General features: G+C 39.3%; 1 pseudogene; it reads left to right on the forward strand.

Moving 5' to 3' along the window:
• The first annotated feature begins 13673 nt into the window (after window positions 1-13673).
• On the forward strand, window positions 13674-14904 carry LOC115513040 (annotated as a pseudogene).
• The last annotated feature ends 1400 nt before the right edge of the window (window positions 14905-16304 follow it).

A 16304-nucleotide genomic window follows, 5' to 3' on the forward strand; every position in this document is an offset into this window, starting at 1 on the left:
TGATTGGGATTCAATTGAATATTTTAATCAATTTGAGAAAAATTGACATCTGAACAATAATTGAATGTTCCTGTCTATGAATATGGTATATCTCTCTAATTATTTAAGTCTTTTAAAACTTCTCTCAGCAGTGTTTCATAGTTTCCTGTATATAGGCTTTGCCCATTTTTTTTTGGTCACGTTTATCCCTAAATATTTCCTACCTCTGGTTACTATTGTAAGGGTATTGTTTTCCTAATTTCAATTTCCGAATATGTATTGCTAGAATATAGAAATAAAATTGATATATATAGATTGATCTTGTATCTTGTGACTTTGCTTTAGCTCACTTATTGGAACTAATAGTTTTTTTTTGTAGATTCCTTAGGATTTTTCACATAGAGCATATGTCTTCTATAATTTTTTTTTTAAATTTCTTCCTTTCCAACATGAGTGACATTTATTTATTTATTTATTTATTTATTTATTTATTTATTTATGTTTATTTTATTAATTTTGAGAGAAAGAGGGAGAGAGAGAGAGAGAGAGAATCCTAAGCAGGTTCCACATTGCCAGCACAGAGCCTGATGCAGTGCTAGGACTCATGAACCACGAGATCATGACCTGAGCTGAAATCAAGAGTCATTTAACCAACTGAGCTACCCAGATGCCCCAACTTTTATCTATTTTTATTGCTTTATTTCACTGGCTTGAATCTCCAACAGAATGTTGAGTTAAAGTGCTAAGAGTGATCATCCTTTACAAGTTTTATTACAGGTAAAGTAACTGGTCATTCACCACTAAGTTTTAAATTGGTGATAGATTTTTCATAAATATCTTTTAGGTTGAGGAAGTTCCTTTCTACCTATAATTTATAGAGAGTTTTATTGTAAGTCAGGGTTGAATTTAGTCAACCAGATTTTTTTTGCATCTATTTAAATGATCATTTCAGCAATTTGATTATTATATTTTGGCATGTTTTTGTTCATTTGTTCTGCTTTGGGTTCATTAAGTTTGTTAGGTTTGGGGTTCTCTATTTTAGTCCAATTTGGAAAAAATTTTTCCACTGTTTTTCAAATACTGTTTTGTCTCCACCTCCTTCTCTCTTTTTGGGGACTCTAATCACTTGTGTGTTTGATCAGATTACAAATGCTCTGTGAATTTATTTTTTCATTTTCTTTTCCTTTTGTATTTCATTTTAGAAAGTTAATATTGTTATGGCTTTGAATTCACTGATATTTTCTTCTCCAGTGTCTAATCAGCTGTTGATCGCTTTCCATCTTTGTTTTTTCTTTTCAGATATCATATTTTAACATGTCTAGAAATACAGTTTTTTAATAGATACCCACTATTTCTCTCATCATGGCTATCTTTTTCCTTACTTTTAAAAATATGTGTAACTTACTTATATTAACAGTTTTAGTATTCTTGTCTGCTAGTTCCATTATTTATGTCATTTTTATGTGTGTTTCATTTTTATTCTGGTTATGTGTCATGTTTTCTTGTTTGTGTGCATGCCTTGTAATCTCTTTGTGTGCATGCCTTGTAATTTTTTTTAATTTTTAAAGTTTATTTATTTATTTATTTTGAGAGAGAGGGGAGGGGAGGGACAGAGAGAGAGGGGGAGAGACAGAATCCCAAGCAGGCTCCACACTATGGCACAGAGTCTGATGCAGGGACCAGTCTCACGAAGTGCGAGACCATGACCTGAGCCGAAATCAAGAGTTGGATGCTTAACCAACTGAGCCACCCAGGTGCCCCATGCCTTGTAATTTAGATTAGAGGCCAGGCATTATGAATTTGTATTGTTGGTTGATGGATTTTGATTTATTTTTTTAAGTAATGTTAGATTTTATGCAGGTACACAGTTAATTAGTTGTATCCTTTCAAGGTTAATTTTTGTAAGTATAGAGAAGAGAACCTGTTAGTCTGGGACTAATTTAGTCCCACTACTAAGATGATACCCTACTGAGAATTCTTTTTGAAGACCATATATTGTGAAATCTGTTCACTCTGACTGGTGAGAAGGCAGACTTTTCCAGTCTTGTGTGAACTCTGGAATTGTTTTGCCTCTTCCTCTTTGGTAGTTTTTCCTCCTGACCTTACATAGTTTTCTCTTATACATTTGCAGATCAATACTCAGCCAAAGACTCAGTGGGATCCATCTGCAAATCTATGGAGCTCTTTCTATATAGAGCTTCCTTATCTTCGTTACTTTGTCCAGCAAATTATATAGTTGCTTTAATCTCTATTCCTGTCTCCTCAACTAGGCAATAGTGATGATCTTTGTTTGGGTTCTAACTTCCTGCTTTGTGGGCTGGAAACTGCCTCTAAGCAATAAGCTGGTGAAAATGCAGGACTCAGCTTGTTTGCTTTCCACAGTCCTGTGTTGCTTGTTGTCCCATCTGAAAATTGTTTCTTCTATTTGTCTGTGTTTTTACTTGTTAAAGTGGGAGAGTAAATCTGGTTTGTATTTCATCTGGTCAGAATTTGAAGTCTACAACATTGTTTATAATGTCTGCATAGTATTCCATTTTAAGGGTGTACTACAATTTAACTAGCTATCTATTTTGGATATTTACATTTTCTAATCATAAAAATTCTTATGTATAAATATTATGAAAATAATTATTCATACATGTTCCAGACTTCTTTAATTTTTTTTGGATAAAATTTATGAGTCAAAGAATATAAAAGCCAAACTTTTTTGTAAACTGAATGGATATTACTTAACCCCTCTTAAGTGCTGGAATTCCTTAGGAACTCACTAAATAGCAGTCTTCTTCACTACCTAATTTGTTTTTATTTTATTATTTTTTAAAAGTTTATTTATTTATTTTTGAGAGAGAGAGAGAGAAGGAGGGAGACAGAAGGAGGGCAGAGAGAGAGGTGGGGAGAGAGAATCCCAAGCAGGTTCCACACTGTCAGTACAGGGCCCGGTGCAGGGCTTGATCTCACAAAGTGTGAGATCATGACCTGAACTGAAATCAAGTCAGATGATTAACTGACTGAGCTACCAAGCTGCCCCTTCACTCCCTAATTTTTTAATAAACATGCTATTGCAAAGGTGTAGGTGTAGGCCAAAAGAGCACCTCTGTTGCCTAGGTAAGGTAGCTCATGTGACGTCTAAGTAGGCCAACCTACTATACTCAAGTTGAGTAGAATTGCCCAAGAACAAATAATGCTGGAGTATAAGGAGCTTCACTATATGGACAGAGTTTGTCTCTTAGCGAGTAATGGGTGGCATGTTCCCAGCAGAAGGGTATTAGTAACAGGTTTCCAGGAGGAAGCAAGAAGGAACTGAACTGAAAACACTCCAGTTTATTCTTCCCAAATCTATCAATCAGGTGAGTTTTTTCACCCCCTGGGGAAGATGGAGTGAAGTTTTATAAAAGACAACAGCAGTTACAGTAATTAAGGTCTTATAATACGGAAAAAAAAGTATCGGGAATGAGTAAGAAATGTTTCTCTGCTAAGAACATGTAATAGTCATTGATAATGTACTATATGCCAAGTTAGCAAGTATTATTTCATTCAATTCTTACCTTAACTCTATGAAGTAGTATTATTTTATAGGACAGCTTGAAGATCTGTAAAGGGATTTACTCAGTAGAGTTCACAGTATTTCTCAAAGTGTGGTTTGCAGGCCACCTGTGTCAGAAGTACCTAAGTAGCTTTTAAAACTCTGGTAAGTAATACAATTTCCAGAATATGTGGAAAATATGACTTTTATAAAATTTTCAGACAGCTAAATTTAATTTATGCCTAGAGCTATTATTCCCAATAGATGACAGAAATATTAATTTAATGACATTTAGTTAAAACCAGGAATTCATGGGGCTGCCTGGATGGCTCAATTGGTTAAGCATCCAACTTCTGCTCAGGTCATGATGTCCCGGTTTGTGAGCGAGCCCCAGGTTGAGGCTGTGCTGACAGCTCAGAGCCTGGAGCCTGCTTCAGAGTCTGTGTCTTCCTCTCTCTGCCCCTCCCCTGCTCACACTCTGTCTCTCTTTCTCAAACTAAACATTAAAAAAAAAAATTAAAAAAAAAACAGGAATTCATGGATTATTCAATCATTGTAGGTTTAAATGTATTCAGATTCAGAGTTATGCTCTACCCCTTTTCCTCAAGCTGTATCTAAGTTCCAAAGTTATTTTTTAAATTTTTTTAAATGTGTATTTATTTTAGAGACAGAGCACAAGCTGGGGAGGGGCAGAGAGAGACAGAGACAGAATCTGGAACAGGCTGCAGACTCCATGCAGGGCTCGAACCCATGAACTGTGAGATCATGACCTGAGCTGAAGTCGGATATTTAACCAACTGAACCACCCAGGCGCCCCCAAAGTTATTTTTTAATGATTCCACCAGAGGTTTGGTCTTAATTGTCCATTAAAGTTCTTGATATTTGCCTGCCAGGAATTTCACATTCACAGATAATTCTATTCTCCTTCTTCAAGGTTTCTGTTCTTCTAATGGGCAGATTTCATCTACTCTTGGGCTGGGGTGGGTGGGGAGGGCTGACTTTTATCCAAACTCCATGGTCTATGTTATAATACTTGGATTTTACTGTTCAAAATAGCACTTTTTTCCCCTTTCAAAGTTGTGGGCCCTGTGGAATTAAAATTTTTGTCAAACACTAATAGATCCTTGTTCTCGTTAATTTTTTTGTCCTGAGAAAATGCTGCCTGACTGAATAGGGGAAGAACAACAAGAAAATTTGGTGATGGGAGTGATAAATGGGGAGAGAAACACCTCAGTTGTTATCTCAAAATATTAACTTCTTTTGTGAAAATGCAGAAGGATATTTTGAATCACAACTTCAGGGCCTGGGGCCTGGGAACAAGCATTTTGGCAGGGTCCCCAGTTTGGATACTGATCTCACATGGACTCCAGAAGATGTTGAGGAGGCAGGAGATGACCTAGTGGGTGTCATAATGATGTGAATATTTGGCTGCTCAGACTGGACATAAACATTTACTCAGATTTATCGGAATGTGTGTGCTGCAAAGCCTTCTGTACGGTATTTTAGCTTTCAGTCCTTTTTCTGTTCTTTTCCCTGGATCTCTGCTTCTTCCCTCTCTATGTTCAGTATTATTTACCTAAGGTTCTACTTCTTCCCTCTCCTAGTTGTGGGAAGTGGGTTTGAATGGGGTAGGAAGATTAATAGTTATTGGGCATCTATGATGTTCCAGAAACGTTATATGATCTCACTTAATCTGCACAACATTCAGTTAATTCTCAGAAAGGTTAAATAAATAAATTGTTCAAGATTGCACAGGTAGCAGGTGGCAGAGCTAGGATTAAAACCCAAGCCCATCTGGTGTCAAAACTGGGCTTTAATTACTTTATGTTGCTTCTGTCCTTGACAGAGGCGGTAGTGATACCTCTGATTCCCTCCTTCTCAACATTTCCCCTACTTCCTTGCCATATGGAAGGCCACATACTCACTTTTTATTTTTCCCATACTCATTATCATATTGAGTCTGTAAAATAAATTTTATGTTATATTGTCTTTTCCGTTTTAGATTTCCAGTGATAGTACTCTTGTTTATATGGCACTTTACAGAGTACTCTATAGTTGTGATTTAAGGCATCTTTATACTGACATGGCTTTGAAACTCAGGCTAACAGTTGTGTGGACAAGTTAACCCCTGAGATCTCCACATTCTTCTTTCAGTTTCTGCATTATTATCCATGGAGGTTTACAAAAATGTGTGTGTGTGTATATATATATATAGGCACCTGGGTGGCTTAGTTGGTTGATTGTCTGACTTTGGCTCAGGTCATAACCTCCTGGTTTGTGAGTTCAAACCCCATGTTGGGCTCTGCACTGACAGTGCAGAGCCTGCTTCAGATTCTCTGTATCCCTCTCTCTCTGCCCCTCCCCCACTCTCTCTCTTTCTGAAAAATAAATGTTAAAAAATTAATATATATATATACATATATTTAAAATGTAAGAAAATAAATAAATAAATATAAACATATTTCTTCCTCTGAATGAACTTCTTCAGATCTAAGGAATGTAAAGATTTCCTTTGTGTTAGATTATCTTTCTTAGTAGTATTTTGGTTCACAGTGGCTGAATTATGAATTGTTAAGAGAAGACATAGGGAAACTATAGGGGAGGTGAGAGAACAAGAGTTTGCAGAAAGAAGGAGAAGGGACAGGGATAGCTATTATTTGTTTTTTGGCCTGTTGGCCTTTTCAGTTTCCCTGAGGTCCAGCATCCTTTAGTCCACAGTGTCGCCTCTTTCCTGGGCTCAGGTGGGTGTGACTGGCTACATCTAAGGACTCTCCTGTCTGTGCAGCCTGCTGAGCTGATGCGTGGACCTTCCTCTTTATATCTCTAGAAAGTGTGAGTGTATTCATAGACTTCTTGATGTGCTTGAAAAATTAGATACTGAAAGCATTCTTCCCTTAATGCATGAGGTTAAGTGTGGATTGAGTTAAATCTATATAGTTGAAGTGACATTATCGTAAAAATTTTCCTCTTGAGCCCTGCTTTGCTGGATACTATGGATTATGCCAGAGCAGAATCTAAACAAGCCAGTTAAAACTGTCTCAGTTTCTTGGTTTAAAAGTTTCATTTTGTGTAATTATTCGGACATTCCAAAGTTCAGCTTTTTCTGAGGACTCCTCCTCTCCTATCCTATTGGAAGGATGATACCTGGATTCAGGAGAAAATGTCATCATGGTCATGGAAAATGAGAAGATTTAGCTTTGTGGGGCTTTGGGTTTTCCCTGGGTTCTGAGCAGAGCCCCTTGTCCCTCCTCATCATTGGCACCCTCATGGAATTGCCTGCAGAAGTCTGGGGCTAATGAAACCTGTGGTCTGGCCTCTTGGTGTGGTCAGGGCACAGTGATCTTCCACTTGTAGAAGTGCTCTGCCTTAACTCTCTTGGTGGAATTGCTGACCCCCAACAGCTTCAACAATGATGATACTTACTTCTCATCTCCATCTAGTAGGCCTTCTGGCTCTCAACTTTACTTTACATCACAGTTTCTAAATTCCTTATGCATTCCACAGAAAAAAGACTCAAAAATGCTACACCTTGCCCCTTTACAGCCCCCAAGTATTGCACCACAATTTTTAATGTCCCTCAGTTATCCTGTGTTGATTATGGGCATCTTAGCTGGTGATCTGCTAGACTTTTGAATGAGAAAGGAAGAAATTTCTTGCTTCCCATTCTGCTTATTTGTATATCTCATATGCATTCCTCCCCAGAAGCAGCTCCAGAAACAAATATTTGAGTCCACATATTTGGGATAGGATCCATGGAAACATCAGTAGGGGAGAGAGGAAATGAGACCAGGAAGGGAAGAAAGCTGTTGAAGAGTACATTATCCAGCGACTTATGATGTGATTTTAAACAGAGTAGAAATAAGGCTCAGAGTTGTCCCAGCCAAGGTAGGAGGGGGTTGGGATATTTATATACTATGTGTACCAGTCATTGATTGAGGGTTGATCTTGTGGGACATTCATTCTCAAGAAGTTTGTGTTCACTGTGTGTGGAGGCAGAGCAGGCTTTGATGGCCTGAGAAAGCCATCAGGCAAAGAGATGGAAATGCCGCAGCTAGAATTCAGGCTGGCATTATCGGGTACGGGCATCACTCCTGGACCTTCTTGATACACTCATGACCCAAGATGAGTTTACTGGGTTCTGCTGCCGATTCTTCAAATTTGTGGCTCTGGTCACAGCTTCAAAAAACCAAAATAATACTAAAACCCCAAGTAAAGTAGTTGACATAAAAGGGCTAGTGGAACAAACTACAGACCCCATTTCTGTATTTAATGCTGTGGTTGTAACTGAAATGTATCTATTTTCCTCCTCTGTTACACATTGTAGATTCTTCTCGCCTATGGACAGCACTTTGCTCATCTAGATTGCTCTCTCAAGTATTCCAAACCTTCATTTGTGGGGAGTCTGAGCTCCTAGTCACTCTACCTTTGTGTGGCTGTGGTTGCTGTAATTTTTCTGTTTGTGGTTACCATCAGGCATCTAGACACTAAGAGGTGCATCAGTGAGTGCCCTGAATCCCAGACATATTTTCCCTATTTGATGTCAGCCAGTGTAGTGCTGGAGAATGATGATCAGGTAGTGTAGTAACTTTTCTGTCAGAAACAGCTATGTGGCAGGTGGAGCTTTAGGTTTATAGGAAAACTTACTATATACCCTGGTAGAAAAATTCACCCCCCAGGGAATCATGAACTCTATTTCTGCAGAACTTAAATTGTGCAATGGGAAGCACAAATTCCCTCAAATGGCATGAGAGGCCATTCCCACTGCCATGGATTCAGCACCATATAATGGCCATTGTTTCAAAGTGTATGGCTCACCTTGAAGGATAGCCACTAGTGCGCAGGGCATCAATCCTATCTAGCAATTGGCTTCAACTTAAGAGGTCATTCCTGTATTCTGTGAGGTTTGCAGCTTCTGGAGGATGCTGTATGTGGTAGAATAGGGGATCCACTAGTTATGTCTTAGTTACTTCATTATAAAAAGTTTGCATTGCGTTAGTATTATCTCAGTTTTTATAGCCCTGTAAATTTGGTGTATTCCACCTTAATCATTGTAAAATTTCTCTCATGAGTGGTTATTAAGTCACTCTGGTGAAGTATAAGGGGGGTTACTCTTATATACGCTTGTAGTGTGCAGGCTCCTTCCTCAAGGAGTTTGGCCTCCCCTTTGATCAATGGGCTCTGGGTCTAAGAACGGGCCTGGATCTGGAAGCAGGGTGAAGGATCATGACATTTAATTGCAGTGGCTGACAGCAACCTTCTGCTTATTTTCTCTTGATCTTTTTTGGTTATACAGATTAAGCAATACCCATATTATCTGTCAAGTTTGCCTCTTGGAACTCCAAGGTCTATTCCCTGTTGCCATATGTTCTTTGTGGGCAAGGACCCCTCATTGTCATCCCAGCTTCACTGCTTATGTCTATCTTGCTTCAGGAAATTAAGTGCTACCACCTGGCCTCTCCTATTTTAGAATCCTGTCTTCCCCTCTGAAACTAGGGGACCCAGTTCTATTAGAGCATGCACCGTTTTCATTTCTGACTTAAAAAAGAGCAGCCATCTCTACTCAGTGATGCCAGTGCCTTCCTTATTGCTTTAATGAAAGAAGTATCCGTTAGGCCCTTATGAGGAACACAGCTAATGGGTTCTGTGGTCATATATATATAGTAAATCCATTTTAATGTCCATTTCTCTGAGCCTTTTGACTCCAAAATTAATACTTTACCAAGGTAATTCTATCTGACTTAGTATAGGTTACTATCATCTCCACATTTCAAGAAGCTGTCCCAGCAGTATTAGGATTGGCTCAAAGCATTTTTGTGCCTAGTGTCCTGAGTCGCAGGAGAATGTCTGCAGATCAACAAACTTAAAACTGCTTTATATCTGCTCCTCTCACACCTTAGCCTTCACATCCATTTTGGGGCATCCAAAATGGCCCCCAAATGCCCCCATTTTCACATCCATTTTGTTCGTTTCTACAGGTACACATTAGTCAGGCTCTTTGGCCTTTTTTGTAAACAACATCTTTCTTCCCAACAGAGATAGTACTTCCCAGTGGAAGTCCTTTATAGACTTCTTTCTACACTTAAAAGCAGTTTTAAATAGGCAGGGTTTAGAATACAAAGACTTTGCACAATAGATCACTGAAAAGCTGCTGAATCACGGAGAATATGAGATGCAAAAAATTATGAGAAACAGAGAGGATGCACAAAAAGATTGCTTAATAATTTTTATTGACCAGATACGAGTTTGAATTCTTACAGTTTTGTAGACCTGAGCTGCTTAGGCTAAATCAGGAAGTTTTTCATTTCCTCTTTAGAAAACTAAATGGTGAGGTTTACTTACCTGATTGCCTTTCATAATAGCAAAAATTCTTAGTGGTTTACAGAACTTCATTTTTAAAAAGTAAGAGAGTATTAAATTAAAATTTTGAAACTTGATTCTAAAAAGGATTTATTTTTCCATATGTTTCGCTAAAATTTAACAGTATCAGCACTCTGTCCTACAAGAGCACAAATGTGCATATTCCTAATGCTAAGAATTTTGTGTGTGGTTTTTTTTTGGTTTTCTTTGTTTTTTTTTTTAAGTTTATTTACTTGAGAGAGAGAGTTTGCATGTACGTGTGCATGGGGGAGGGGCAGAGAGAAGGAGAGAGAGAATCCTAAGCAGGCCCTGCGCCATCAGTGCAAAGCCTGATTAGGGGCTCGAACCCACAAACTGTGAGATCATGACCTGAGCCGATATCAAGATTCAGACGCTTAAGCGACTGCACCACCCAGATGCCCCTGAGAATTTTGTTTCTGACACTATTTTCCACTAAAAGAATCACATCTGCTTAGAGGGCATCTATTTCCATGTCATAGAATAGGAGAAAATTAGGATTGGGAACAGCAGTTCTGAAACATACCATACAGTTTTTTTGGTGAGAGAGCAAAGACATTTTTAAGAATGTCAGGGGATAGGGGCACCTGGATGACTCAGCCCATTAAGCATCCAACTCTTGATTTCCACTTAGGTCATGATTCATGGGTTTGTGAGATCAAGTCCCACATTGGGCTCTGTACTGACAGTGCAGAGCCTGCTTGAGATTCTCTCTCTCCCTCTCTCTCTTTCCTGTCCTCTGCTTCTGTGTGCATATGCACTCTCTCTCCCTCCCTCCCTCTCTCTCTCTCAAAGTAAATAAATAAACTTAAAAAAATTTCAAGGATAGAGATTAAAATGATAAAGAAGCAATGTAATGACATTCAAATCATGAAAATTTGAGCATCAAAACACAATAGGGGCACCTGGGTGGCTCAGTCAGTTAAGCATCCGACTTCAGCCTCAGGTCATGATCTTGCAGTTTGTGAGTTCGAGTCCTGTATCTGGCTCTGTGCTGACAGCTCAGAGCCCAGAGCCTCCTTCGGGTTCTGTGTCCCTCTCTCTCTGTCCCTCCCCTGCTTGCACTCTGTCTCTCTCTCTCTCAAAAATAAATAAACATTAAAAAAATGTAAAAAAAGACCACAATAAAAATTATTGTTAATTGACATAAATTGAATGTGTGAAAGCCTGTGAGTTCATAATGATATTCCATAAAAAGCTATAACAATGAAAAGTTTGAAAACTAAAAAGGAAGACAATGTAGTAGAATAGGATTATTTTTTTAAAATTTATTTTAGTATGTAGAGGAAAGCTTTATTCTTTCTACTAAGCATATGAGTTTTCAATATAGAGAACAGTGAGTAAAACAAATGATGAGTACTGATTATGGTTACCCATAATACTGGTGTATGATCCATGGTCATACACAATAACCAGGTAGAAAGTAGAAAAAATTACCTGTGTATCCTGAGATGACAGATTAACCAAGTGTCCTACAAAGGAGATTTACCTTCACATTTCACAAAAGAAGATTTACCTTCTTGAGCTAGGTGATGAGACTTCTAGATGGCTCTAGTGATTATAGTGAGATACAGATATCAGTAAATTTCCAATTGTAAGTGTCTTTGAAGATGATCCTCATCCTCTAGTATTCACGTCTTTGTGTAATCTGACCCTGCCAAGTCACTCACATCTAATGAATAGATTAAAACAAAAGTGATGAGGTATCATTCCCTAGACTAGGTTTTTTATTCTTTTTTCTTTTTTAGATTAGGTTTTGAAAAGACTTGCTTTCATCATTCACTGTCTCTCTCTGGCTTTTTTGGCTTTTTTTTTTTTTTTCTCTGATGAAGCCAACTGCCAAGTTGTGAGCTGCTCTATAGCATTCCCAACAGCCAGTAAATACAGAGATCCTCTATTCTACAGTCCAGGAAGAACTGAATTCTACCAACAGCCAAATGAATAACTTTGAGAGGTCATTCAGTTGAGCCTTGTGATGACTGCATTCCTGGATGATACCTTGATTACAGCTATGTGAGAGACCCTGAACCACAGGACCCAGCTAAGCCAAGCCCAGAATCCTGACCCACAGTAACTGTGAGATAACAAATGGTGTTGTAAGCCACTAAATTTCAGAGTGATTTGTTGCTTGCTAATGAATAATTAATACACCAACAATGATAATGCCAAAGAAATGAAGTTTAGGTGCATCCTTGTCCCATGTCCAATCAGGATTGATCGGCAGATGATTCAGAATTTGTGACCTGGGCTAGAGACAAAACTTTTTCAGTTGTGTCTGTTGAGGTTTCTACTAGGAAGATATGTATGCTAACTAAACTCACTGTTAACCATGTCTAAGAATAAGAACATGCATTAGGATGGGAATAAAGCTAACAAAGAAAAAAATGTAAGAATTTTAAATACCAGAAAAAGTTTAACTGGTTTTAGTGTATGCATTTTTTCTATTTCTTAAAAAGTTTAAGGCATTAAGGGATTCTTATATAGTAGATTCTAATATAATGGTATATGAGATTCTAATGGGAATAGACTTAAACTGAGTTTTAGAATGGTTTGAATAAATAAGTTTATAGTCAAGGTTCAGCGAATATAGTGTAGATGTTTATAAGAATGTTAATCTTTAATTTTTGAAGGGTTATTACATATTTAATATTTCCATTGGATAAATAATTTGGATGTTAGGAATATTTTTTTGATATATTAAAGCTCCTTGAACGTTAAAAAAATCTATCAATATTAGTTATTAACTGAGGATTTCTAAAATTTTAAATGCCTATGAAATGTCAATGCCTCTTTAAGCTTTCTTCACCTATTATAAATGGGAGTGAATTCTAATGACTTCCAGTGTTATACTTTCATTTCAAAGTAACTCACATTCATATCTAAGAGAATTTCTCAATTACCTTTTAATGGTAATTATTGAAAGTAGATGACATTAACTACTGGTCAAAAATCAAAGGTGAGCATCTTGAATATTAGCTATGTTACTGAACTGGATATTGTTATGGGGGAAGGCCAGCCCTCTAGCAGAATCACACAGAAAACACATAAACTTTTCTTTCCAGAGAACAGAAAGCAAATGCTTTCATCCAATGACTGTGTCATTTGGGTGAGTGTTGCCTTCTGAGTGTCTAGACTGTATCTGGACTGTGTCCATTTGGGTGAGTGTTGCCTTCTGAGTGCCTTTTGGGTGAGTTTGCATTTCTGACTGTCTAGGAACCCCAATCCAAATGTATGCAAGGAACTCTAATTCAAATGAAAGAATTCAGATTAACTCATTCTTGAGTCATTTTTTTAGGTAGCTAATAGAGGGCTGTATTTACTTTGTAATCTCTCATGTTATCCTCAAATTCACCCTAACAAGTACTTTATTTTTTTCATAGAAACTAATTGTAGACAGTGGTGAGGTTTGTAGGAGATTGTGTGATATTTCAGAGAGTGACAATTCCAGAGAAACTTCTTCCCAGTCTATTGGGGGTGTGTAGTTTTGCTTTCACCCCACTCCTAAAGTCTCCTTCTACATGGAAGGTATAGGCATACCTCAGAGCTATTGTGGGTTTGGTTCTAGACCACTGTAATTAAAAGCAAATATCACAATAAAGTGAGTCAAACGATTCTTTTGGTTTTCCAGTGCATATAAAAGTTATGTTTACACTACACTATCACCTACTAAGTATACAATAGCATATGTCTAAAAAACCCCAACATACCTATCTTAATTAAAAAATACTTTATTGCTGACTCCTCCCACCAACCACTTCTCCTCCAACCAGTGTCACCCTCCTCCTCCTCCTTCTCCATGACTTCCTTCAGTTATTGCCACTTGTCCACCACCTCGACCTTGGGGGCCTGCACAGTGGCTCCCTACGCTTGGGGCAGGAGGTGCCTTCTGCATGCCCAGCTGCCCCATGGGCTCAGACGGCCTTGGCGTGTGTCTGTGTTCTTCGCCAGCTTGATGTGCTTATCCTTTGGGGCTACGGCGACAGCTTTGTTGGAGGCTGGCCGGGTCCTGCGGGCTGCTGGTGGGCAATGAGATCACCAGACACAAGCTCAACAGCCACCTGGCCTCCTGCCTGGACATGGTGTGCCCCCTGGAGAAGACCAATGGCAATCTGGAGGTGAAGATCCACCAATGGTACCAGAAGCAGGTGCTTAGGCCGCCCGCCACTGCAGCTACTACCTCAAGACCATCAAGGACCTGCGGGACAAGATTCTTGGTGCTACCATTGAGAACTCTTAAGATTGTCTTGCAGACTGACAGTGCCTTTCTGCCTGTGGATGACTTCCCAACCAACTTAGAGACAGAGCAGACCAGTCCATGAGAGCTGAGGCTGACATGAACGGCCTGAGCAGGGTGCCTGCTGAGCTGACTCTGGCCAGCTCCTGGAGATGCAGACTGAAGGCCTGAAGGAGAAGCTGGCCTACTTGAAAGAGAACCACGACGAGGAAATCAGTGCCCTTCGGGGCCAGGTAACTGGCCAGGTTAGTGTGGAGGTGGATTCCGCTTTGGTCATGGACCTTGCCAAGACCCTGAGTGACATGAGAAGCCGATATGAGCTCATGGCTGAGAATAGCCAAAAGGGTTCTGAAGCCTAGTTCACCAGCCAGACCCAGGAGCTGAATTGGGAGGTGACTGGCCATACAGAGCAGTTACAGCTAGGCAAGGCAGAGGTCACTGAGCTGTGGCTCACTCTCTAGGCTCTGGAGATTGAGCTGCAGGCTCAGCTAAGCATGAAAGCTGCCCTGGAAGACACACTGGCAGAAACAGAGGCCTGCTTTGGAGCATGGCTGGCCCAGACCCAGGCTATGATCAGCAGTATTGAAGCCTAGCTGAGTGATGTGCAGGCAGACACTGAGTGGCAGAACCAGAAGTACCAGCAGCTCATGGACATCAAGTCGGGGGTGGAGCAGTAGATTGCCACCTGGAAGGCCAGGACGCCCACTCTGACAACCTGCCCACCCCCAAGGCTCTCGAAGTCTGGCAGCCTGGTGGGCTTCCTGTTCTTCTGCAGAGGGGCTCCCCTGGGTAGGGACATGGGAGAGGAGGAACCCTATATCTGGATGTTCCCTTGACCTGCCAGTAAAGCTTTTTGGTTCAAAAAAACCACACCAACTTTATTGCTAAAAAAGTGGCAAACATTATCTGAGCTTTCAGTGAGTCGTAATCACTGATCACAGATCACAATAATAAATATAATAATAATTTGAAAAAAAAAGTTTGAAATATTATGAAAATTACCGAACTGTGACACAGAGACATAAAGTGAGCAAATGCTGTTGGGAAAATGGCACCAGTAGACTTACTCAGTGCAGGGTTGCCACAGGTGTTTAGTTTCTGTGAGGTGCAATAAAGTAAAGCACAGTAAAAGGGATACGCCTGTATTTAATTCATGAGCTATTCATGGCCTCTGCCCATGCCCTTACTCCTCCATTAGAGAAGAAAAAGGAATTTATTTGGAAGTTGAGTTTGGAAGGAGAAACTAGGCAAGCATGGTTTATTCCTCTTGACTCCCATTTTTCTTGGGATCTAGCTTTACAGAGAAAATGCACTTGTGGTTTGACTCCTCCTGCCTTAAGTTTTATGGTGGTAGAGCCTTCCCCTCAAGGTGCTTGTGGTGATAAGTTGTTCCCTGTGATTGAATGAGTATGAGGAAAGCTCCTGGCCTGTGAGCCAGTGTAAGTAGTAATGGAGATATTTTGATTTCTGTCTGTTTGATTCCTCTTTGTTTTTCCCTTAATTGGAACAAATTATGGTTATGAAAAGAAGGGTGTTCTCTATTATTCCTAACCCAACATTGTCTGACCTTTAAGTCACAGAAGTGGTTTGAAATTTCCTCACAGACTTTCCCCTTTTGTGTATACTTACAAATATTAGTGAATGTAGTGTTATGTAACTTCCTAATGAATGTAGTTCCTTTTTCCACAAATCTCATATCTACAGTTAGATTTGCATTTTTTTCCAAATCAGACATACATTTCCACAACTTTGGTAGGATTGTGACATACTTTTTGTCATTCTTCTATGATTTTACTTCCTGACAAAATCATTATTTTTAAAATTTATTTTTTTATTATTTGTGTGTGTGTGTGTGTGCGCGCGCGTGTGTGTGTGTGTGTGTGTGTGTGAGAGAGAGAGAGAGAGAGAGAGAGAGAGAGAGAGAGAGAGAGGGAATCCCAAGCAGGCTCTGTGCTGACAGATGCACAGATGCACCATACAGATGCACTGCTGTATATCCCAAATCTGTGGGATCATGACCTGAACTGAAATCAAGAGTTGAATGCTTAACTGGCTGAACCACCAAGGTGCCCCCTCACAAAATCATTCTTTTTTTCTTTATTTTTCAAGTTTATTTGTTTATCTTGAGAGAGAGAGAGAGAGAGAGTGAGAGAAAGAGGGGCAGAAAGAGGAGAGAGAGAATCCACACTGTCA

This window comes from Lynx canadensis, chromosome B1, assembly GCF_007474595.2.
Source record: "Lynx canadensis isolate LIC74 chromosome B1, mLynCan4.pri.v2, whole genome shotgun sequence".
Lineage (NCBI taxonomy): Eukaryota > Metazoa > Chordata > Mammalia > Carnivora > Felidae > Lynx > Lynx canadensis.